Here is a 25642-nt window from a genome sequence, read left to right on the forward strand (position 1 = left end):
TACTTCATTCAGTTTTCTTAGCCCCTTCCACATTTATGGATACCTTTCCATTTCAGTCATAATATAATTTTGTTCATGTGTTTAATAGAGCCCATATTTTATTGAATTTTACTGAAAAAAACGTGCTTTCCAAGATTTGTCTTGTATTTTATAAATAGAGTTTTCCAATAAATCTGGAATAGACTTTTTCTATTGCTTACTGTAATGAAGCTTTTAACAAGCCTTATTTTCTCCCGGTCTTGGACAAAAATAGATAATATGCTGCACACATACAAATAAAATGTTGTTGCATCTTTCTTGTTGACATCTCACTGTCTACCTGGTTGAGCAAAATCTTGACAAAATTTTCTTCCTCTTAGATTTTAAATAATAGGTTTAGTTGACTTTCAAGGCATAAGTACAATTTTTAGTATTAGTAGCTGTTGTTTAGCTAGTGTTACCACTATTGGATTGAGAAAAAGTGTTCTTCTTTTACAGGTTGCTGTGCCTCCTATGCAGGTAATTTAATCTCAGATTATTATAAGCTGTTTATAATGCTTCTCACTCAGCAACATTAACTCTCAGAGTATCCTGATCCTATATCCTTTCTTACAAACCCATTCATATAACATACTTTACATCATGGAATATACTGTACTATAACTAGTACATTTTGACCCCAAATATATGTGTTAGTAACATAAAAGTAAGAGGGCAATGGCAATGACCACTTTATATACCATGTGTTATGAATCGTAGGGATGGATTCTCAATCTCTGTCCTTCTACAGATGCACATTTGCTTATCCCCTAAAACTATGGTATGCATGCCCCCTTTTTTTTTCCACAATAATTTATTTATTGAGTGCCTCCTCTTGCCTCCCTTGCAGTCCCTAGGTCACTTTTTTCCGCTTGTAGATTTTGTGCGCAAGCCCCAGAAAGATGCTGGGGGCAGGGTCGCTGCATACTGTTCAGTGAGTCCTATAATATGACTGTAAGTGTCTTCTTCATATTGCAAGAAAACGGCTGGCAGATCCAGCTCCTCATATAGTGCCTTCACCCGGGCCATCTTCTCGGCTTCCTTCTGCCTGAATTTTCCTTCAGGATCTGGTATTGTTCCGGAATGGCCTGTTGCAGACACTGAACCACCAGCCAGCTGCATTTTTGGTCCTGAATGTCACTGTCAACTTCACCCATCACACTGGGGTCCCCAAAGAGGTCAAGGTAATCATCCTGAACCTGAGAGAACTCTCCCATCCCCAGTAGGATCTTCTTGGCATTGGTGTGCTCCTTCTTGCCATCAATTCCTACCATGTACATGGCTGCACATGGAAGGTAGAAGGAGTAGAAAGTTGTCTTGTACTTGACAATAGACTTGTGCCTCTTTTCAGTGAATCTGCCAAGATCCACATTGCCCTGGGGGGCTGGGATGAGGTCCAGGGTCTGCCTAATCTCAGTCTGATAGGAACTCTGCAGGAAGAGCTCTTTCAGGTTCAGGTAATAGGGCTGCTCCCAGCAATAGATCTTCAGCAGGTGGTAGATACATGCTTCCAGAAGGATAGCATCATTGACGGCATCTAAATCCATGCCCAGCTTCTGACAGCAGATCTGTCCCCGGCAGGTGAAGGATGAATCCATGATGTCATCTGCCACCAGGAAGAAAGCTTGCAGCAGTTCCGCACACCAGCCCAGAGTCAGGGCCCGTTGGAGACTATCAGCATCCTGTTTCCTTGGCTCCATCAGTTCCCCCAAATGCTACTAGCACCGTCAAACCTGGGGGATACTTGCCTCCAATGCATTGCACTCCAGGACCTCCTTGAGCTGGGCAATAGCATCTTCTGTCTCTGGGTGCCCCATCTTTCCTCAGTCAGCACCCTAACAATCTGGGAGAAGTACCGAACAAAATCCTGCTTTTCTTGGGAATAAATATCTGATTTCTGGTGTCCATTCATTCTGAGGGAAGAGCAAAGGGCTTTGTTCCTGGATGTGGGTCTGCAAGACCCTTTAAAAGATTTCCAGGATGTTTCATAGTACAGAATCCTGTACAATGAAGTTGTTAATGGGACATGAGAAGACCTGTGATGTGGGAGGGTTGGCGGTGGGAGATGAGGGTCAGCATTTATAAAGAATCGCTATGGACCCTATGCATTGTCATGGTGGTTGAAGAATACAAGAACATAATTAACTTTTAATGGGAATGCTTTCCCAATACTGAATCATGAGACTATAACTTTCCTAAATTTATACCTTGTAGTTAAACATTTCTGTATTTACATAACTATTTTCTTAAATAGATTATGGAGACTTAACCAGGCAACCTAATTTTTCAAATATTCAAAATGGAAGTCAGAATATTTCTTTAAATAATTATCATTCCTAAATGTATTTTTACAATATTAGAAACTTTGATCAATTAAAATGTACTATGTATTAAAGCAGTGAAGGAAAAACGCCCCTCGTAGTCACCTCTAAAGCTTTCTACATATAATTAACTGTGTAACTCGGTGTCCAAAAGCAAAGTACATTAGCCAGAATATTGAGCATTTAATGATTGAAATTCTGAACAATGCCTAGATAGAACAGAAAATAGTGACTATAAACTCAGTCCTTGCTCTGAATGCCCTTGTTTTAAAGATTTAAGTCCCTAAAATGATACAAATTTCATTTTGGATATTTAATTTCTTCTTTCTTAAGTAATAAAATATACATAAGTAATGTGGCAGAGGTGATGATGAATGACTTAATATAGACAATTCTCTGGAGAATAAGGATGGTTTATAATATTAATGTTATGAGCAGTGAAGACAGAAAAAAGGTGAGAAAGTTAGTCTTGTGACTTCCTATGTTATTTATTGATGTAAATGCTATAGCTGTTCTTGGAGTTTCAAAATGATTTTGATGATTGGTTGCCAATCATAGATTAAGAACTATACTTTATACTGATGGTTACTCAGTTGAGTTGTATACACAGCTTTTAAATTTAGATTCCTTTGCTACAGCCAGTAACAGAATATCTAGGCTTAAAGTATAGATATATCTTGTTTTATCCCAAATGACAAGGTACTTTTCTCCCTTTAGTGGCTGTAACCTCAGTGCCTAGAACAATCCACAACAATTATGAAAAGTAATTGTTGAATAGATCAGCAAGATTTAGGAACAATGGTTTTATGTATCGCATCTTTCATTTATTAGAATACCCAAACATGCAGTAACCACCTCAATTGCTATATACGATTGTTGCACATCATGCTATTTTCTTTGTACATCCTATTTTTAAATGGTACTTCTTGAAGTTCTTTATTGACTTACTACTTCTCTTTTTCTAAAGTTAGATATATTTTTCTACTTTATAGGGACAGAGCATTAGTTATTCACCAACTAATTGATAATTCAATCACTTTGAAAATTTCATTTCATAAGCATTAGCAAGAATTATGGCTGCAGATTATGGTTATAAAATCTGTGGCCAAAAGTTATGCTACATGGTGTTGTATGTTTAAGAAATAACAGGAAGGTGATCTTTGCCCAGGGCAGATAGCAGCACCCAAGCATCTGCCATTCACCAGCCACCACTGCTGGAATAGTTCTTTAGGGTAGATGTATGCACAAACAACAGTAGCAGATAAAGGAAAACTGAATAATATGCACACACACCTACACATACACGTATGGAAAACAGGAGTGGGAAAGTAGAGTATAAACTTTTCAGTTTTTAGTCAAGAAGTCACATTTTTGGTGAATCATAATAATATTAAAACATAAAATTGCGTGCGTTAATACTGCTGTGTATATTTTTGAATGGTATTTTAGATCAGTGTCTCACAAAACTCTATATGATAGTTATCTCAATCTTCAGATAAGGAAATTAAGAAATAGAGAGGAAAAGTGATTTTTTTAAGATTACAAGGCTAGAGAGAAGAAGATTCAGGACAGGAAACCAGGTATTCAGTTTTTCATGAACCTTTATCCACTGATGCTTCTGTTTGCCAAAAGTGTCAGACACATATGTATGAATTTAAAAATGCATTTTATTTCAGAGTTTAATATAAGTAATTTTGAAATACATGTAATAGTTATATGTGATTCTTATTTATTCCACAATTATAAGAAATGGGAATACATAATGAACTGATTCACACTGTTTTTAAGCTGATGTGCAAAATATAAGTATTAGAATGAATCTCTCACAAGAAGTTTCTTTCTTTTTTCTGAGATAGGGTCTCACTCTGTCACTCAGGCTGGAATGCAGTGGTGTGATCATAGCTCGCTCAACCTCAAACTCCTGGGCTGAAGCAATTCTCCCACCTTAGCCTCCCAAGTAACTGGGACCACAGGTATGTGCCACCATGCCTGACTGATTAAAAAAAAAAAAATTAGAGATGGGGTCTTGCTATGTTGCCCAGGCTGATATCAAATTCCCAGCCTCAAGCAGCCTCCCAAAGTGCTGGGCTTGCAGGCATGCACAAACACACCCACTCTGGAAGCTTCTTAAAGAAAGATTATTCATTTTTTTCAGTAGTCCAGAATGACAGTTGCATTCCAATTTTAGGTAATCTGTGTCAAGTTAATTTAGGTTATTTAAAATTTCTCTTATTGAGAAGTGATTTGTACTAGAAGCTTTTGAAGTAGACTGCAAAGAATACTATTCCTCAAAATAGAGGAACAGTTTATATTATTTGTTCATTTTCTTTCTTACTGGCATGAATATTTGAAATCAATTTGTAACAAGCAACAAGCAATACGTGTGAGTTTTCTTTATTTGCTGCTTCCTATCTAGACACTTCCTAGCCCCATGCAAAGAAAACATACATTCAGTTAAACCACATATAGCATGCATCAATAAATCCATGCTGAAATTATCTTAGAGATGAGACCATATGATAGCTTCACAGAAAATATAAAATAAATTATTGTTTCAATCTCGGGTTTGAAATACAAGGACTGACTGCCAATTTTTTTTGGAATTTTATTTATTTTTATTTTTTAAATTTATTATTATTATACTTTAACTTCTAGGGTACATGTGCACAATGTGCAGGTTTGTTACATATGTATACAAGTGCCATATTGTTGTGCTGCACCCATTAACTCATCATTTACATTAGGTATATCTCCTAATGCTATCCCTCCCCTCCCCCCACCCCACAACAGGCCCCGGTGTGTGATGTTCCCCTTCCTGTGTCCAAGAGTTCTCATTGTTCTATTCCCACCTATGAGTGAGAACATGCGGTGTTTTGTTTCTTGTCCATGTGATAGCTAGCTGAGAATGATGATTTCCAGCTTTATCCCTGGAAAAGGACATGAGTTCAAAGGACATGAACTCATCCTTTTTTACGGCTGCATAGTATTCCATAGTGTATATGTGCCACATTTTCTTAATCCAGTCTATCATTGATGGACATTTGGGTTGGTTCCAAGTTTTTGCTATCGTGAATAGTGCCGCAATAAACATACGTGTGCATGTGTCTTTATAGCAGCATGATTTATAATCCTTTGGATATATACCCAGTAATGGGATGGCTGGGTCAAATGGTATTTCTAGTTCTAGATCCTTGAGGAATCGCCACACTCTTTTCTACAATGGTTGAACTGGTTTACAGTCCCTCCAACAGCGTAAAAGTGTTCTTATTTCTCCACATCCTCTCCAGCACCTGTTGTTTCCTGACTTTTTAATAATCACCATTCTAACTGGTGTGAGATGGTATCTCATTTTGGTATTGATTTGCATTTCTCTGATGGCGAGTGATGAGCATTTTTTTATGTGTCTGTTGGCTGCATAAATGTCTTCTTTTGAGAAGTGTCTGTTCATATCCTTTGCCCACTTTTTGATGGGGTTGTTTTTTTCTTATAAATTTGTTTGAGTTTCTTGTAGATTCTGGATATTAGCCCTGTGTCAGATGAGTAGATTGCAAAAAATGTCTCCCAGCCCTGTTCGCTCTGATGGTAGTTTCTTTTGCTGTGCAGAAGCTCTATAGTGTAATTAGATCCTATTTGTCAATTTTGGCTTTTGTTGCCGTTGCTTTTGGTGTTTTAGACATGAAGTCCTTGACCATGCCTATATCCTGAATGGCATTGCCTAGGTTTTCTTCTAGGATTTTTATGGTTTTAGGTCGAACATTTAAGTCTTTAATCCATCTTGAATTAATTTTTGTATAAGGTGTAAGAAAGGGATACAGTTTCAGCTTTTTACATATGACTGGCCAGTTTTCCCAGCACCATTAATTAAATAGGGAATCTTTTCCCCATTTCGTGATTTTGTCAGGTTTGTCAAAGATCAGATGGTTGTAGATGTGTGGTATTATTTCTGAGGACTTTGTTATGTTCCATTGGTCTATATCTCTGTTTTGGTAGCAGTATTATGCTGTTTTGGTTACTGTAACCTTGTAGTATAGTTTGAAGTCAGGTAGCGTGATGCCTCCAGCTTTGTTCTTTTGACTTAGGATTGTCTTGGAGATGCGGGCTCTTTTTTGGTTCCATATGAACTTTAAAGCAGTTTTTCCAATTCTGTGAAGAAAGTCATTGGTAGCTTGATGGGGATGGCATTGAATCTATAAAAAACCTTGGGCAGTATGGCCATTTTCACGATATTGATTCTTCCTATCCATGAGCATGGTATGTTCTTCCATTTGTTTGTGTCCTCTTTTATTTCACTGAGCAGTGGTTTGTAGTTCTCCTTGAAGAGGTCCTTTACATCCCTTGTAAGTTGGATTCCTAGGTATTTTATTCTCTTTGAAGCAATTGTGAATGGAAGTTCATTCCTGATTTGGCTCTCTGTTTGACTGTCACTGGTGTATAAGAATGCTTGTGATGTTTGCACATTAATTTTGTATCCTGAGACTTTGCTGAAGTTGCTGATCAGCTTAAGGAGATTTTGGGCTGAGACAATGGGGTTTTCTAAATATACAATCATGTCGTCTGCAAACAGGGACAATTTGACTTCTTCTTTTCCTAACTGAATCCCCTTGATTTCTTTCTCTTGCCTGATTGCCCTAGCCAGAACTTCCAACACTATGTTGAATAGGAGTGGTGAGAGAGGGCATCCCTGTCTTGTGCCAGTTTTCAAAGGGAATTTTTCCAGTTTTTGCCCATTCAGTATGATATTGGCTGTGGGTTTGTCATAAATAGCTCTTATTATTTTGAGATATATCCCATCAATACCTAATTTATTGGGAGTTTTTGGCATGAAGGGCTGTTGAATTTTGTCAAAGGTCTTTTCTGCATCTATTGAGATAACCATGTGGTTTTTGTCTTTGGTTCTGTTTATATGCTGGATTATGTTTATTGATTTGCTAATATTGAACCAGCCTTGCATCCCAGGGATGAAGCCCACTTGATCATGGTGGATAAGCTTTTTCATGTGCTGCTGAATCCGGTTTGCCAGTATTTTATTGAGAATTTTTGTATTGATGTTCATCAGGGATATTGGTCCAAAATTCTCTTTTTTGTTGTTGTTGTGTCTCTGCCAGGCTTTGGTATCAGGATGATGTTGGCCTCATAAAATGAGTTAGGGAGGATTCCTCTTTTTCTATTGATTGGAATAGTTTCAGAAGGAACGGTAGCAGCTCCTCCTTGTACCTCTGGTAGAATTTGGCTGTGAATACAGTTTGGTTGGTAGGCTATTAATTATTACCTCAATTTCAGAGCCTGTTATTGGTCTATTCAGGGATTCAGCTTCTTCCTGGTTTAGTCTTGGGAGTGTGTATGCGTCCAGGTATTTATCCATTTCTTCTAGATTTTCTAGTTTATTTGTGTAGAGGTGTTTATAGTATTCTCTGATGGTAGTTTGTATTTCTGTGGGATTGGTGGTGATATCCCCTTTATCATTTTTTATCTTCTCTCTTTTTCTTCTTTATTAATCTTGCTAGCAGTCTATCAGTTTTCTTGATCTTTTCAAAAAACCAGCTCCTGGATTCATTGATTTTTTGAGAGGTTTTTATGTCTCTATCTCCTTCATTTCTGCTTTGATCTTAGTTATTTCTTGCCTTCTGCTAGCTTTTGTATGTGTTTGCTCTTGTTTCTCTAGTTCTTTTAATTGTGATGTTAGGATGTCAATTTTAGAACTTACAGACAAGCAAATGCTGAGAGATTTTGTCAACACCATGCCTGCCCTACAAGAGCTCCTGAAGGAAGCACTAAATCTGGAAAGGAATAACCAGTACCAGCCACTGCAAAAACATGCCAAATTGTAAAGACCATTGATGCTAGGAAGAAACTGCATCAACTAACGAGTAAAATAACCAGCTAACATCATAATGACAGGATCAAATTCACACATAACAATATTAACCTTAAATATAAATGGACTAAATGCTCCAATGAAAAGACACAGACTGGCAAACTGGATAAAGAGTCAAGACCCATCAGTGTGCTGTATTCAGGAGACCCATCTCATGTGCAGAGACACACATAGGCTCAAAATAAAGGGATGGAGGAAGATCTACCAAGCAAATGGAAAACAAAAAAAGGCAGGAGTTGCAATCCTAGTCTCTGATAAAACAGACTTTAAACCAACAAAGATCAAAAGAGACAAAGAAGGCCATTACATAATGGTAAAAGGATCAATTCAACAAGAAGAGCTAACTATCCTAAATATATATGCACCCAATACAGGAGCACCTAGATTCATGAAACAAGTCCTTAGAGACATACAAAGAGACTTAGACTCCCACACAATAATAATGGGAGACTTTAACACCCCACTGTCAACATTAGACAGATCAACGAGACAGAAAGTTAACAAGAATATCTAGGAATTGAACTCAGCTCTGCACCAAGTGGACCTAATAGACATCTACAGAACTCTCCACCTCAAATCAACAGAATATACATTCTTCTCAGCACCGCATCACATTTATTCCAAAATTGACCACATAGTTGGAAGTAAAGCACTCCTCAGCAAATGTAAAAGAACAGAAATTATAACAAACTGTCTCTCAGACTACAGTGCAATCAAACTAGAACTCAGGATTAAGAAACTCACTCAAAACTGCTCAACTACATGGAAACTGAAGAACCTGCTCCTGAATGACTACTGGGTACATAACGAAATGAAGGCAGAAATAAAGATGTTCTTTGAAACCAAAGAGAACAAAGACATAACCTACCAAAATCTCTGGGACACATTTAAAGCAGTGTGTAGAGGGAAATTTCTAGCACCAGAATGCTTAAAACTTACAGATATTGTTCCAAAATGTTACTTTGTTTAGCTATATAATATATAGGTTAGCCAGCAGTAGGCACATAAGTACAGTATGGGCACTGTATGCACATTACTGAGAAAATGTTTTTCTGTACATTTTCATCCTGCAGTGTTATGGAGTAATTACCATTATTCTTTCTTAACAAAAAGGTAGAATCCAGAAAGTTTCTTCCTATTTCTAGCACTGATTTCATTTGCTGATTTAATTTGGAGAGCATAAGGACAATGAATTCATGGTGAAAAATGTTTATGAGTGGGTATGAATGTGTGTGTGTGTGTGTTGGTAGAAAAATACTGGGGAAAAGTACTGGATTAAAAATTACTTGACTGTTGCGGAGGTCACTGTATTGCCAGGTCCCTGGATATGGTGTGAAGACTGTTCTCTACAAAACTCTAGGAGGCCCGATTTTCATCAGATTCACAGCCAGGGTGGCCCTATGCTGTATACCTGTATTAGGTAGCCATGTTTATTGCCCAAAATACCACTGAGCCATAGGCAGTAACCTGGCTTTCTTTTCTGTAAAAATTATGTTAATGAAATTTGACTACCTTATTTAGAAGTTTGTGTTAAATCAAGTTTAGTCTAAAGTTGCTTTGTTACATATTTTAAGTTCAGCCTAAAAATGTCTCTATACATAATGGACTATAACCTAAATGGAGGTGTAAACAGACTGTAATCTATTCTTGTGCCAGTCACCAAGTTTTGGCCAATCAAAGGGGAACAACTGTTCAAACCGTGTTCAAATAAGGCAAACATTGAGCTATAAACAATCTGGCTGTTTTTCTAAATCATTTTTTTTTTTTTTTTTTTAGTTATTTTTGTGAGACAAGACCTCACTCTGTCACCGAGGCTGGCGTGTAGTGGTGCAATTTCAGCTCACTGAAACCTCTGCCTCAGCCTCCAGAGTAGGTGAGATTATAGGCAAGCACCACCATGTCTAGTTAATTCTTGTATTTTTAGTAGAGACAGGAGTTTCACCATATTGGCCAGGCTGGTCTTCAACTCCTGACCTCAGGTGATCCACCCGCCTTGGCCCCCCAGAGTGCCGGGATTACAGGTGTAAGCCACCACACCTACCCATGTCCATTTTCTGTAGGCCGCTTTCCTTTTTCTGTCTATAAATCTTCCACCATGTGCCTGTGCTGGAGTCTCTGAGCCTACTCTGACACAGGAGGCTGCCCAATTCATGAATTTTTCTTTGCTTAATTAAACTCTGTAAAATTAATTTGCTTAAAGTTTTTCTTTTAGCAGTATAAAGATAGAATTAAATTTAAAATAGATCAAAATGTTTTGCAACAAACCTTAAGTGAATGTCAACCTTTCACTGAGATCAACAACACAAAGGTGAGGTAAGACTTTTAGCATGAAGAAATGAACCAAGAAAACTTGGCAATAAAAACAATAAACCACTGTCAAAAACAAAACAAAACAGTAGAGCACCTAAAAAAGCAGGGAGGGGAAGAGAAAAGAAAAAATAAATAGGTAATGATATGTATGGCAAATATTATATTATAAGCATATATTAATGCATATCCTTTGTGAGTAAAGATTAAAATCTGGCCTATGCTAATGTAGGCCCATTTGAAAATGACTTCACAGCAGGAAGGAAACCTAAGTAAGACAGAAAAGATATACTTAAATATGGAGGTAAATGTCCCGAAGAAAAGAAACAATTTTATGAGGTCATAGAATATAGGAATCTGTCTTAATCTGAGTGTCTAGAAAGTTCTGGATAGCCATTGAGCTGAGATTTTTCTGGTGAGTAGGGATTAACTGGACAAAGAGGGGTGATGACATTGGAGGTCATTTCAGAGAGAGGTAATCCATATTCAGAGCTTCGATGGGAAGAAACATGGCCTGTCTGAGGAAGTGGAGAGAGAGCCACATGACGGACGCTCAGACAACCAGTTATTGAAAGAAGCCAGAACAATGAGCAGAACTATATGTGAACAAGTGGTTCTAATGAAATTGTTTGTTCTGTAACTTAAAAGCAATAGGGCAATCATAAAGAGTTTTAAATTGGGTAAGGTTTGACAGTGGTTTGGGGATGAGGTGTTTTTTAAATGGTAAGTTCCTCATTTTGAAAAGATGGCTATGAATACAGTAGAGAGAGCTGCTCTGGCAAAGAAGGTATTTGGGGAAGGCAAAGGTGGCTGCTCCCTTAATTGCAATTTGTACAGGGATTACTAATTCTACATTAGTACTGTTAGAAATCAAGAGATACTAAGATGGTAATAAAGAAAAGATTTGGCATTGGATCGCTATGCAAGAGTCGATAGGAAGACAAGATTTCTGGCTTGTGCATCTAGAAGTTTAGTGATACCATTCCCTAGGAATGAAACACAAGAAAATGACCAGGTTTGAGATAGGAAAGGATGAGATGGATATTAGGAGAACAGTTTGGGACCTGCTGAAAGTAAGGATCTTTTTAAGATATCCAAATGGAAATGTCTATATGAGTATGAACTCAGAAAAAGATTTTGAAAACTACAAAAATTTGCTAGTTATTGGTATGTAGAGGGTAGTGAATCACCGGTTTGAACGCAATTACCTATAGAGAGGAAGAGCAGAAAGGAGAAATTAGTCTGAAATTAAGCCCTACAGAACCCTAGCTTTTAATGGCTAGCTAATGGATGGGGAAGGGTGAACCAATGGTGCCTGAGGGATAGCCAGACAGCTTGAAAACTAGAAGCCAAGTGAAGTGAGAGTTTCAATAGGGAGGGTGTGGTGATAGTGTCACACAGTGCTCAGGAGCCCTTTATGGTGAGGATTGAGACATATTCCTTGGCCTCTCACCCAATTCAAAATGTTTCCTCCGACTGGTGGAGGAAGATTGTATCAGTTAAAATATGGCATGCCACTTGGAACTGGACAATACAGAGTTAAAGAGATACATGGATTATTGGTTTCCTTAGAAAAATCGGAAGGGATAATATTGTGTCTGGGCTGGGCGTGGTGGCTCAGGCCTGTAATCCCAGCACTTTGGGAGGCCGAGGCGGGCGGATCACAAGGTCAGAGATCCAGACCATCCTGGCTAACATGGTGAAACCCCGTTTCTACTAAAAAACACAAAAAATTAGCCAGGCGAGGTGGCGGGCACCTGTAGTCCCAGCTACTCGGGAGTCTGAAGCAGGAGAATGGCATGAACCCGGGAGGAGAAGCTTGTAGTGAGCCGAGATCACGCCACTGCACTCCAGCCTGGGCAACAGAGCGAGACTCCATCTCAAAAAAAAACGATAACAACAAAAAAAACAACAAAAAAAATAGTGTCTGTCGTTTTACCATTTTCGGGAGTTCACTTAAGAAAACTTAGTAGCTACAGTAGGCACACAAATTCGTATGTCTGGTATTACACCAAGCATATACATTTTCATTAAAATGTAAAATCATTAGGAGAGGTATTAACTTATTATTAATAAAAATGGTTGATTAGTAATCAGAAGTATTTTCATGAAAATGACAGCAGATGCATATTCAATTCCAAGACAGACAAAATATGCCAAAGCAAATCAGTTTGGGTGAATTGTTCCTTCATCAATTCCTGTTTTAAGGCAGAGTTATATCTTTATTGTCTCAGAAACAGAATAAAAGGATAAAATTTAACGGTGAACTGTAAGAGAAATAGGAAAGTAAGTGGGTAGATTATAGGTTTTTCCTAGTAAAAACCTTCTCTTTTATAAGTTAAATGAAGACTGGAATTGTTCCTGGGATATAGGGACTTAGCATCTCTTCATCAGTATTTGTGAATGATAAAATATCCTGTTATTATAAGAGCAAATAAGAAACAATCTTGTATATAATATATCAATATCATCTTTATATGATTAATTTATCACATGAAAAATATATCCCATTCACCTAGAAAATATAGGAATTTTAATAAGAGAGCATATTGTAATAATGTAGAAAATGAAATGATACCCAATTTCAGAGACTTGCTTACATATCTTTGATGGGTATTGAGATCAGAATGTAAAATAACTATGCTAGAAATTTTTTCTTGTTTATGAACTAAAGTTGTTTGGATAACCAAGTAAAAATGTGTCATTGAATTACATACTATGTTTATATAAGACACACAGATGAAATAAAATATATCACAACACATGAGGCAACAAACTTAAAGATGAATGATATTATTGTTTTTCCCATAGTCAAAGAGAGAAGCACATAAAATATTAAATTTTTCACAAGTGGGTTCTCCATGAGTTCTCCCCTGTTCCTAACCTGACTTATTATTTTCAGATCTTACCTCCTTTCCAGTTTGATATTTTCTTCTAATATTCAAACTTTCACTCACCTTTTGGAAAAAACTCTCCCATCCCAACTCCGTATCACATGTTCTCCTCCTGGAATATACTCCTGAAATCTGGAACAGCTAGAGAATAATAGCAGGTTTTAACAGTACCATTAACAATCTCCTATGGCATCTTAAGTCCCACAAAATATTCTAGGGCAGCACTCTATTGCTGTCTCCCCTAGCATGATTTCAGACATTTTCACCCTCACACTCTCTCGATTTCCCTGATTGGACTCTTTGACTCTTTCCATCTACTATGGGTTCACACACACATTTACATGTGCACGTGCACACACACACATCAGTTGCTTAAACTGAATTTGTTGAGTTTTTCCATCTCTCTTCTACAAAGACTATACTTTCTCAATGAAAAACATTAACTTTCAGAAGTAGTGCAATCCAAAGCCATATAAGGTTATAAAGAAATTGTTTTCTGATTATCATATACTTCAAAGAATCTAAGCAATAGATAAAGTGATTCACAAATGTATATAAATAAGTCCAGATTCTTCAATCCTGGCTCTTAAATGAGGCACTTCAGAGTACATATTGCTGAGACATAGGGGCTACTACCCAGGCACATATGCGATTATTTCTAATAATACTGTATACAAGGTTCTGATTCTTAATCAGGGCCCACTTCACATTCAGGCTGTGAAGAGAGGGGAGGTTCTGTTGCAGTTATACATGTCTTCACACATAAGTGAACATGAGCCTTCACATTCTCCAACATTTTGAAATGTTTTTCTAGGCTTTATAGGGCAAATTATATTTGATAGAATTCCCTTTCTGTCACCACATAATTTGTTGATACTTTACACATCTCCAGGGTTGATTCATTCTTTATTTAGTCATTAATCGATTGTCTCAAATTGTTATTTTGTTCACTTAAAGTTTGGCTACTATTCATAGGTTTTTTATTTATAAATGAGTGAATTGGAGTAGAGTATCTTCAAGCTCTCTTTTTATTTTCTTTCTATATGATTTGTGCAGATTGATTTATACACTCACCTACTTCAGTTCTCATTACACAAGTTTGGGATCTGCATTTTTAAATACCCTTCGTTTACCTCCTAACAATACTAATGCTCCCCATTCCATTCCAGCAAACCAAGCCCTATGAATTCCCAAGTATTTTTTCTCTATTCAGAGAATTTCAGTTCTCACTGGAAGAAGACAGTTGAATAGCTGATAACAGCACCAAGGGTATATTTCCAGTGCTTTCTGATCATTTTCTGTAAAACAAAAATGAGAAATTGTCATGTTCTGATAGTGTTCAGTGATTTTGAAACAATTTTGCTTAGGCAGATACAAGGCTCACTGCATAAAAATCACCAAAGATGATTTTTAAAATACAACTTCTCAGTATCTCAGTAGGTCTGGAGTGTGGTCCAAGAATCTATATTTTTTAAAGCTCTTCCAAGCAATTCTGATACAAAGCCAAATTTGAGAACCTCTGCTATGCTCTGTTTGCTTCAGTTTGCCATCTAGCAGATTGCACTGTTCTAAACTGCTTCATAATTTAATATACGTATATGCACATGAATTCCAAAGTTTGTCACTCACTGTCGATGTAATCTTGGCCAAGCAATTTAACATCTGAGTGCTTTAGTTTCTTCACTAATAGATATTTTTAAGCATAAAATGAATTATATGTATCTAAAATGCTTAGAGTAATGCCTGAGATAGAGAGTTGTTAGTATTTTCATTTTTATTATTAATCATTTATTTTTTAGTCATCAAATATTTACGAAGAATTTATAAAATTCCAGGCATAGCTTTTCACACCTGGGGAATAGTAAATAAAGATCATTCCCCTTTGCTGCTATCCCTAGAAGTGTACTAGGAAAAACAGATTTATAAGTAAATAATTAAAATGGATGTGTTTGTATCAAAGACCTAAACATAAGAGCTAAAACTATAAAACATTTTGAAGAAAAATAGGGGAAAAGTCATGACATTGGAGTTAGCATTTTTTTTTAATATAATACTAAAAGCATGGCTAACAAAAGAAAAAATAGATAATTGGACTACTTCAAAAACTTTTGTGCATCAAAAGAGACTATTAGTATAGATAAAAAGTGCCTATGGAATGGGAGTACATTTTGCAAAGCATTTATTTGATAAGGGATTAAATCCAAAATATAAAAAGAACTCCTACAATTCAACAATAATGACAATTACATAAACCTGATTAAAATATAGGTAAAAGACTTGATTAGGCATTTCTCACAAGGTATGCAGATAACCTATAAGCACATGAAAATATGCCTAACATACTAATCATTAGAGAAATGCAAACCAAAATCAGATATCAGAATGAGATATTATGTCACACCCATTAGACTGGCTATTATTAAAAAAAAAACCCAAAAAACAGAAAACAACAAATGTTGACTAGGATGCAGAGAAAATGCTTTCTTGATGTCCAGAGTCATTTTAATCTGCATATTTCTGGTTCATAATTAATTGTCAAAATTAGGATATGTAATTTTAAAGGACTACTATCAAGGGAAGAATCTTATGTTAGAAATTTGTATATTTTCAATAACTTCCAAAATGCCCATGACTGATCATAGTACAATAGCTTTCAAGTTAAGTCTACACAGTGTTGACTGTGTTAGCTTCCACTAATAGAATTTGTCCTGCCTACTGCCAAGTGGCATCTGGACCCCAATATATGACCAAATGGGTCTCTAGAGCTACAATTATAGAAAAAAAAGGTCTGCAGACATAAAAATTAGGGTGAGACTGGATGGGAAAAGAGTTACAAACTTGGTTTTAGTTTACTCTGAACAGGTGATTTTGGCTGTAAAATTTACTAAAAGGGAGAAATGTAAAAACAATGAGATAACATTGTATACCCATAAGAATGGGTATTATCAAAAAAGGAAAAGAGGCCGGGCGCGTGGCTCAAGCCTGTAATCCCAGCACTTTGGGAGGCTGAGATGGGCGGATCACGAGGTCAGGAGATCAAGACCATCCTGGCTAACCCGGTGAAACCCCGTCTCTACTAAAAAATACAAAAAACTAGCCGAGCGAGGTGGCGGGCGCCTGTAGTCCCAGCTACTCAGGAGGCTGAGGCAGGAGAATGGCGTGAACCCGGGAGGCGGAGCTTGCAGTGAGCTGAGATCCGGCCACTGCACCCCAGCCTGGGCGACAGAGCGAGACTCGTCTCAAAAAAAAAAAAAAAAAAAAAAAAAAAAAAAGGAAAAGAATAGTGGGAAATAACAGACGGTAGTAAGTGTGATAATTAATTTTACGTGTCAAATTGGCCTGGTCATAGTACACAACCACTTGATCAAACATTATTCTAGTTGTTTTTGTGAAGGTATCTTTTAGATGCTCAAAGGCTATATCAGCAGACTTTGAATAAAGCAGATTATCTTCCACAATATGAGTTGGCCTCACTCAATCAGATGAAGACTACAATAGAAAAAGGCTGAACTCTCCAGAGGAAGAGGAAATTCTGTCTTTGAGGTGAAACTACAGCATTAACTCTTCCCCGGCTCTTCATCCTTTCAGCCTACTATCTTGCAGATTTTGAACTTGCTAACTTCCACTATTGTACGAAACAATTTCTTAAAATCTCTCTTTCTCTCTCTCTCTCTCTGTATATATATATTTATTTATTTATTAATATACACATGTGTGTATATGTGTGTGTATGTATATATTTATGTGTGTATATTCTTTTTTAAAAAATAATTGGGTTTTGTGTGTGTTGAATATCTGTGTGTATATATAAATACATGTATATATACATGTATATATGTATTTGTATACTTATACACACATACTTTCTGTCAGTTCTGACACACATACATTCTATCAGTTCTGTTTCTCTGAAGAATCCTGCCTAATACCATGAGAACACGAAGAAATTAGAATCCTTGTGCATTGCTTGTGGGATGCAAACTGGGAAGCCACTGTAGAAAATGATAAAGCAATTCCTCATAAAATTAAACATAAAATTACCATATTAATCTTATATCCACCAATTCAATTTCTGGTTATATACCAAAAGGAAGTGGTAGCAGGGACTCAAATAGATACTTAAATACCTATGCTTATAGCAGCATTACTACTGTAACCAAAAAGTAGAAGCAATCAAGATGTTCACCAACAGAAGAATGGACAAACAGATGTGGTATATACGTACACTAAAATATTATCCAACCTTAAATAAAGAGGAAATTCTGACATACACTATAACATAGATGAACCTTGGAGACATTATTCTAAGTGAAATAAGAAAACTCTGGAAGAAAAAAAATAAACACTGCATGATTCCACTTATATAAAGTACTCAGCAGAGTCAAATTCATAGAAGTAAAAAGTACGGTGATAATTGCCAGGAGATAGGGGAGGGAAGTAACAAGATTGTAGGGTCAAATGGTATTTCTGGTTCTAGATCCTTGAGGAATCGCCACACTGCCTTCCACAATGGTTGAACTAATTTACACTCCCAACACTGTAAAAGCATTCTTATGTCTTCACGTCCTCTCCAGCATCTGTTGTTTCCTGACTGTTTAATGATTGCCATTCTAACTGGTGTGAGATGGTATCTCTTGTAAATTTTTTGAAGTTCTTTGAAGATTCTGGATATTAGCCCTTTGTCAGGTGGATAGATTGCAAAAATTTTCTCCCTTTCTGTAGGTTGCCTGTTTACTCTGATGATAGTTTCTATTGCTGTGCCGAAGTTCATTGGTTTAATTAGATCCCATTTGTCAATTTTGGCTTTTATTGTACCATTGCTTTTGGTGTTTTAGTCGTGAAGTCTTTGCCCATGCCTATGTCCTGAATGGTACTGTCTAGGTTTTCTTCTAAGGTTTTTATGGTTTTAGGTCTTACTTTTAAGTCTTTAATCCATCTTGAGTTAATTTTTGTATAAAGCATAAGGAAGGGGTCCAGTTTCAGTTTTCTGCATATGGCTAGCCAGTTTTCCCCACACCATTTATTCAATAGGGAATCATACTCCACTGCTTGTTTTTGTCAGGTTTCTCAAAGATCAGTTGGTTGCAGATGTGTGGCATTATTTCTGAGGCTCTTTTTGGTTCCATTGGTCTTTGTATCTGTTTTGGTACCAGTACCACGCTGTTTTGGTTACTGTGGCCTTATAGTGTAGTTTGAAATCAGGTAGTATGATGCCTCTAGCTTTATTCTTTTTGCTTAGGATTGTCTTGGCTATATGGGCTCTTTTTTTGGTTCCATATGAAATTTAAAGTAGTTTCATATTCCTGTATATTTATTTTAGTGGTTTTAAAAAATTATGATACTATACATTGTCTCAAACCACGTTTTAAAAGTAAGCAAAGTAAAAGCAATAAATGAATGAATGAACGGATGAACAACAACAATGAAAAAGGAGGCAATTGAAGGTATGAGAACTGGGTTGGTTGGTTTTGCATTTTAAAGGTATACTAGTTGTTTAATATCTCTAGGAATTGACTAACCCTTGGAGAGACTTCCCTATAGGGTTGGCAAGGCCCCAGATATTAAAGCATCAGAATACAGAAAATAAAATGTATGATTAAGATAGTCATATGTCATGGAAACAAATTAAAACAAAAATTTCAGTAACAAGATAGTTAAAACTGAGTGTCACATCTAGCACTGTAAAAAGAGAAGCTCTTTTAGATTAGAGATGACATTACTAAGTTCTTTCTGCCAGGTAATGAGGTCAAACTGAAATTGCAATTAATTTAGTTGGGACTTGAAGTTTAAGAAGGAGAGAGAGCAAATATAAACTGTCCTATAAGTAAAGCTAGTTTTGAAGACAAAAAGAATGCTAGGATAGGATCTAGAGGGGGAAGTTTCTCTTTTTTTTCAGAAGAAAGATTTAGATATCCTTAGACTAAATCAAAAGTCATCATAAAGGGAGAACTGTGAGATAGAGGACAATGTGTATAATAATCTCTGGAGCGAAGTGCTGAGTGAAGAGGATCTGAATCGCAGGTGGAGAGATTAGATTTGGGTAAAAGAAACAATCGTTTCCTTGGGTGCAGATGTACTTGAGCATACGCCTCTGTGAATGTAGATGAGATCATTAACTTCTGACAGCCTCTACTATCTTTGTGCAGTAGATGAAAGGGAATATAATGACAATTTAAAAGTTGAGGGGAATATGAATTTCTTAAAGTGGCGGGGGAAAAAGGTGTTGGTAATTGTCCAAATAACATTGAAAAATATAAATTTGTAGTCACCCCAGTGTTCATGATTCTGCCTTTTTTTTTTTTTTTTTTTTTTTTTTTTTTTTTTTTTTTTTTGGCAATCCACAGCAGTTGATGTAAACTATTCTGAGGGTGAATTGCTAACTACATTTATAGTTTGCTATTTCATGAATGTGGAATTATGGACACGTATGTTAGGAAAGGAAAGCCAGCTAGGGCAGAGATAATGATAAATCTAGGTGGAAAGAAGTCAAAGCGCAAAGTACTTCAAAAGGTAAGAGACATAGGAAGATTAATGAAGTATAAAAGCTAGCAAAAATGCTCAAAACAAAATTTTGAAATTTAGACTCCCCAAGGCAATAAACTCTAACTCGTATAAAAGTAACTCCCATCTTTGCAGTTGTACAGGCCAACCCTTGAAGTCACCCTTGTCTTCTCTATTTCTAACATAGATCCATCCAATCTCTCAGTAATCTTTCAAATACATTTAGATCCCAACTACTCAGCACCATCTCTTCTGGATTAATTACACTTTCTGCATCCACCTTGCCTTCCCAGAGTCTATCCTCAACCTGTGACCCAGTGTAAGAATTTTTAAAAAGTAAATTCATGTCCCTCCTCTGTTCAAAACCCTGTATATATTCCCATTTCACTCTGAGTGAATCTTTACAATAGCCTCTCTGACTTCACCTTCTACAATGCTTTTTCTTGCTTAATTTGTTTTATCCTTGTTGCTATTCCTCAAACTCAGCAGGCATACTTTCTGATTTGAACTGGCTATTCCTTCTCCTTCAAATAATCTGACACATTTCTTCACTTATTTCAAGTTTGGTTCCAAATCATGCTTTGTGACCATTCTTTTTCCATAAACTGTGTCATTCACCTTTTCTCCTTAAGCTGCTCTTTTTTTTTTTTCTTTTCATTAATGGTATTTTTTTTACCTCTAACATATATAATTTACTTCATTATTAAAGTATTGCTCATCATCTGCTGCCTCTCAGTAGTGTGTAGGCTCCTAGAGAGAGGAATATTTGTTCACAAATCTATCCCAACCATCTAGAATGGTGAATGCCACAGAGTTGTGTTAAATAAAAGCTCTTTCAGTAAATGATTTGGAAAAGTTGAAGTAAAGAAACAATGACAATAGGCACCTGGTTATTTTCCTACAAAAATAAATAGTTCAAAAGAGATTTCAGCGTAGATGAATTTTGAGGTATGTTTGGACACCTTCATGCTAGACACCGGAGAGGTAGGTGCTTAAGAGATGTCAGCATTGAGCAAATAATAGATTATTACATACAGATCAAATGAAATGGCAGTCAAGCCATAACAGGTTGAATGAAGATATTCTGTGCCTTGTTTACCTTATGCCTCATTTAGGTGCCGCTGTTCTGTGAATGAGTTCCCCAAAGTTCATGTGTTGAATACTTAATACCCAATGCAGAAGTGCTTGGAGGTGGGGCCTAATAAGAGGTGATTAAGTCATGAGGGTTATGCTCTCGTGAATGGATTAATGTCATTATTGTGGGAGTAGGTTCATGATCACAAGAGTGGGTTGTTACAAAAACAATTTCAACTATCTCTTGCTGTCACACTCTCTTGCCTTTCTGTTGTCTGCTGTGGGATAATGTGACACAAGGTCCCTAACCAGATGCTGGTGCCATGCTCTTGGACTTCCTAGACTCCAGAACCATGAGCCAAATATTTTTTTCTTGTTTATAAGTTATCCAGTCTCAGAATTCTCTTGTAGCAACACAAAAGAGACGACAGATAGATGGTTTGCCCATACATCATTGAGTTACTCTTTTACATGTATTTCATATGGTAGAATATTTTGCTTTATTTCATTTTCTGCAAGATATTTGGGATAACCTTTGTCACCTCAAAGACAAGCTAACACAGACAGGGTTTTTGAAGAAAGGAAACAAAAGTCAGAAAATCTTGGGTGTAAAATAATTTCTGAATTAATCATATTGTCTAGTTCTTTTATTTTTCTTAAATAATAATAATAATAAAATGATTCCAGCTGGAGTAAAAATTCAGAACAATCCAGAATAAAAGAACAATTTTCTGATTCTGCTACAAAGAAATAAACTACACATTACAAAATGATTGCTTTCACATTATCCAGGGCAACATTATCCCATCACAAGTCTGTGTTATTCAATTCTTTTGTACTCTTTAATAACAAAACCTGCGAGTTTGTAAAGTTACGTAAAGAATATATCACTATGATTTCAGGCAATGTGGTATTACAACTTACAAGAAATGCCTGGGAGCATCCCACTTGCACCTCTTCAGAGACAGCTTATTTTCTGTCTTGAAGACTATAAAATAAAAAATGAACATAACAAATGTTTCAGTTTGTTCCCTAGACATAGTATAAAGCAAGGGTAATACATAACCATAAGATAAAATGTGGCAATCTCTTTCTTAAGGTGTTCATATTTAGCAATATCTTTGAAGTTTCATTCATTAGGCAAACGGGGAATCTAGGACTATGATTTCTCCTGAAAATAATTTTTATTTAAGCACATAATGTAGAAATCTACATTGTTATGTGCTTTTATATCCTGTTATGTAGAGGGCAACTGCAAGATATCTCATTGCATTAAGCTGCAGACCATTAACTAAAATCATAAGAACCTACTCACTCTTTTTTATCAGAATGTAATAAAGGCATATATTCTCCCACAAGTTTTGGTTGTTCTCCAAATATTTCCTCTCTAATATATAGTGTTTTAATTTGCATTTCCCTAGTGGCATATGATGCCGATTATCTTTTCCTATGCTTGTTTTCTATCTATATATCTTCTTTAGTGAGGTCTTTGTATCGATCTTTTGCCCATTTTTAATTGGGTAATTTGTATCCCAGATGTTTAGCTTTAAGAGGTCTTTGTATATTTTGGATGCAAGTCATTTATCAAATATATGTTTTGCAAATATTTTCTAGCAGTCTGTGGCTTGTCTTTTCATTTTCTTAACAGTTTGTTTCACAGAGCTCAAGTTTTTAATTTTAATAAAATTCAACTTCTCAGACTGCAATTTCTGCGTTTCCTACTTTGCTGCTGGTGACAAATTTTTGGACTTTAAAAAAAACTAATTTGGGTTCTTTTTTTCTGAGTGAGCTAAATTTATTGATCCTGCTTCATTATCACATTTCTTGCTGAGTGACTATCTGTTTGTTTGCATCCATTTTTTTCCTTGACGTATCTTCTAATATCCCCCAAGCCACTCCTTTTTCAATCCTTTCTATTTGCTATATATGTTACAATTTTATGAAATTCTTTAGGGTTCATCTTTGAATGGATAGATGGATTATAAATTTTGCTATTTCTTGCCAAAATCTGTTTAAGATTGGCTGTATAATGTAATTAGATATATTTAATAGTATTTTTCAGATTTTTTGTAAAGATAAGCTGCCTCTGATTAATATCTTCTCTCATTTTCATTAATATTTAGAAATATATAATTTTTTAGTTGTGTTTTTGTGATATTGCAGATAAAAGCCATTGCTGTTTCTCATGTAGAGCTCCGCCTGTTAGAATCTTTTTAAGCTTAATGGTAGCCACCCAAGCATTGAAATGAATTTCTACTAGCAGCACAGTTAAGGAGGCCTCAACTTTCCAGCCCTAAGAGTTAATATAAAGCTCCCATTCTTATTCTGTGAATGAGAAAAACATGTTTGTGAAATTCAACAACATGAATATTATGACTCATCTTTCTCCTCTCCTGAGATAGTCACCATTCATAAGTTTAACGGAACATAATATTCAAGGCATGTCTATATTTATATCTATATTAGATATACTGTCTATTTATATATTATCTATTTATAAATTGATGGTAAAGATACAGGTAAATATAGGTACAGAAGGCACATTTCATACTTAGCATACCAAATTCATTTAGTTGTGTCTGAAATGCACATTAATTCATGGCACAATATTTCACATTTTCCTTTTCTAATGATCCTACTTGAATCATTTGAAAATTCAGGAGATCAAAAAAAAATCCTTCATTATTGGTTCAAAAATAATGATAAAAAAGGACTATGGGATGTGTAGATATGCAATTGAGTTGATGAGAAATAACCTGAAGTAAATATCTTTAAAAAGTACATACCTTAATTTAAAATTATTGTATTGCTAAAAATGCTAATAGTCATCTGAGACATTAGCAATTCAGGATCCTTTTGCTGGTGGGGAGTCTTGCCTTGATGTTAATGGATGCTGACTGATATGCTGGTGGTTGCTAAAGGTTGGAGTAGCTGTGGCAATGTCTTAAAATAAAACAACAATAAAGTTTGCTGCATTGATTAAAATCCTTTCACAAAAAAATTTCTCTGTAACATGCAATGCTGTTTGATATAATTTTATCCACAGTAGATCTTAAATCAAAATTAGAGCTGACTCTTTCAAACGCTACTGCTGCTTTATGAACTAAGTTTATGTAATATTCTAAAGCTTTGGTTGCCATTTAAAGCATGTTTACACCATCTTTGCCAGGAGTAGATCCCATTTCAAGAAACCACTTCCTTTCCACATACATAAAAAGCAATTTCTTATTCATTAAAGTTTTGTCATGAGATTGCAGCAATTCAGTCGCATCTTCAGGATCCACTTCTAATTCTAGTCCTCTTGCTATTTCCATCACCTCTGCCATGATTTCTTCCACTGAAGCCTTGAACCCTTCAAAGTCAACCATGATAGTGGAATCAATTTCTTCCAAATTCCTGTTAATTTTGATATTTTGGCCCATTCTCACAAATATTCTTTATAGCATCTAGGATGGTGAACCCTTTTCAGGAGATTTTCAATTTACTTTACCCAGATCCATCCAAGGAATCAATATCTATGTTAGCTGTAACCTTCTGAAATATATTTCTTAAATAATAAGACTTGAAACTCAAAATTACTCCTTGATCTATGGGCTGCAGAATGGATGTTGTGTTACCAGGCATACAAACAATATTGCTTGTACATCTCCATCAAAGCCCTTGGGTGACTAAGTGCATTGTAAATGAGCAGTAATATTTTGTAAGAAATCTTTTTTCCTCAGTGGTAGGTCTCAAGAGTGGGCTTAAACTCTTCAGTAAGCCATACTGTAAATAGATGTGCTGTCATACAGGGTTTGCTGTCCCATTTATACAGCAGAGGTAGAGTAGAGTTAGTATAATTCTAAAGAGCCCTAGGCTTTTTAGAATGGTAAATGAGCATTGACTTCAACTTAAAGTCACCAGCTGCATTAGCCCTAACAATAGTGGCAGCCTGTCCTTTGAAGCTTTAAAAGTGGGTATTGACTTCTCGCTAGCTATTAAAGTCCTAGTTGGCATCCATCTAAGGCTGACTTGTCTATGTTGAAAAGCTGTGGCTTAGTGTAATCACCTTCATCAGTTATCTTATATCATCTAGGTAACTTGTTGCAGCTTCTACATTGGCACTTGCCGCAGCTTCTACCTTGGAACTTGCCACTTCATCTTGTATTTTTGTGTTAGAGAGATGGTTTCTTTCCTTAAACCTTGTGGACTAACTCCTGCAAGCTTCGAACTTTTCTTTTGAAGCTTCCTCATCTCTTTCAGGCTTCATAGAGTTGAAGACTGATAGGGTCTTGCTCTGGATTACGCTGTGACTTAGAGAATGTTTTGACTGCTTTTATCTTCCATTCAGACCATTAAAACTCTTTTCTTATAAGCAATAAGGCTATTTTGCCTTCTTATCACTCATGTGTTCACTGGTGTAGCATTTCTCATTTCCTTCAAAAATTTTTTCTTTGCATTCACAACTTGGCTATTTTAAGAGGCCTAGATTTAGCTTGTTTCAGATTTCAACATGACTTCCCCAGTAAGTTTAAGTATTTCTAGCTTTTAATTCAAAGTAAGAGAAGTTTGACTCTTCCTTTCACTTAAACACTTAGAGACCATCGTAGAGTTATTAACTGGCCTAAATTCAATATTATTGTGTCTCAGAAAATTCGGATACCTAAGAGGAA

General features: G+C 36.1%; 1 pseudogene; it reads right to left on the reverse strand.

Moving 5' to 3' along the window:
- Window positions 1–871: 871 nt before the first annotated feature.
- LOC103230416 (farnesyl pyrophosphate synthase pseudogene) lies at window positions 872–1948 on the reverse strand (annotated as a pseudogene).
- Between the last annotated feature and the right edge of the window lie 23694 nt (window positions 1949–25642).

Source organism: Chlorocebus sabaeus, chromosome 25 (genome assembly GCF_047675955.1).
Source record: "Chlorocebus sabaeus isolate Y175 chromosome 25, mChlSab1.0.hap1, whole genome shotgun sequence".
Taxonomy (NCBI): Eukaryota; Metazoa; Chordata; class Mammalia; order Primates; family Cercopithecidae; genus Chlorocebus; species Chlorocebus sabaeus.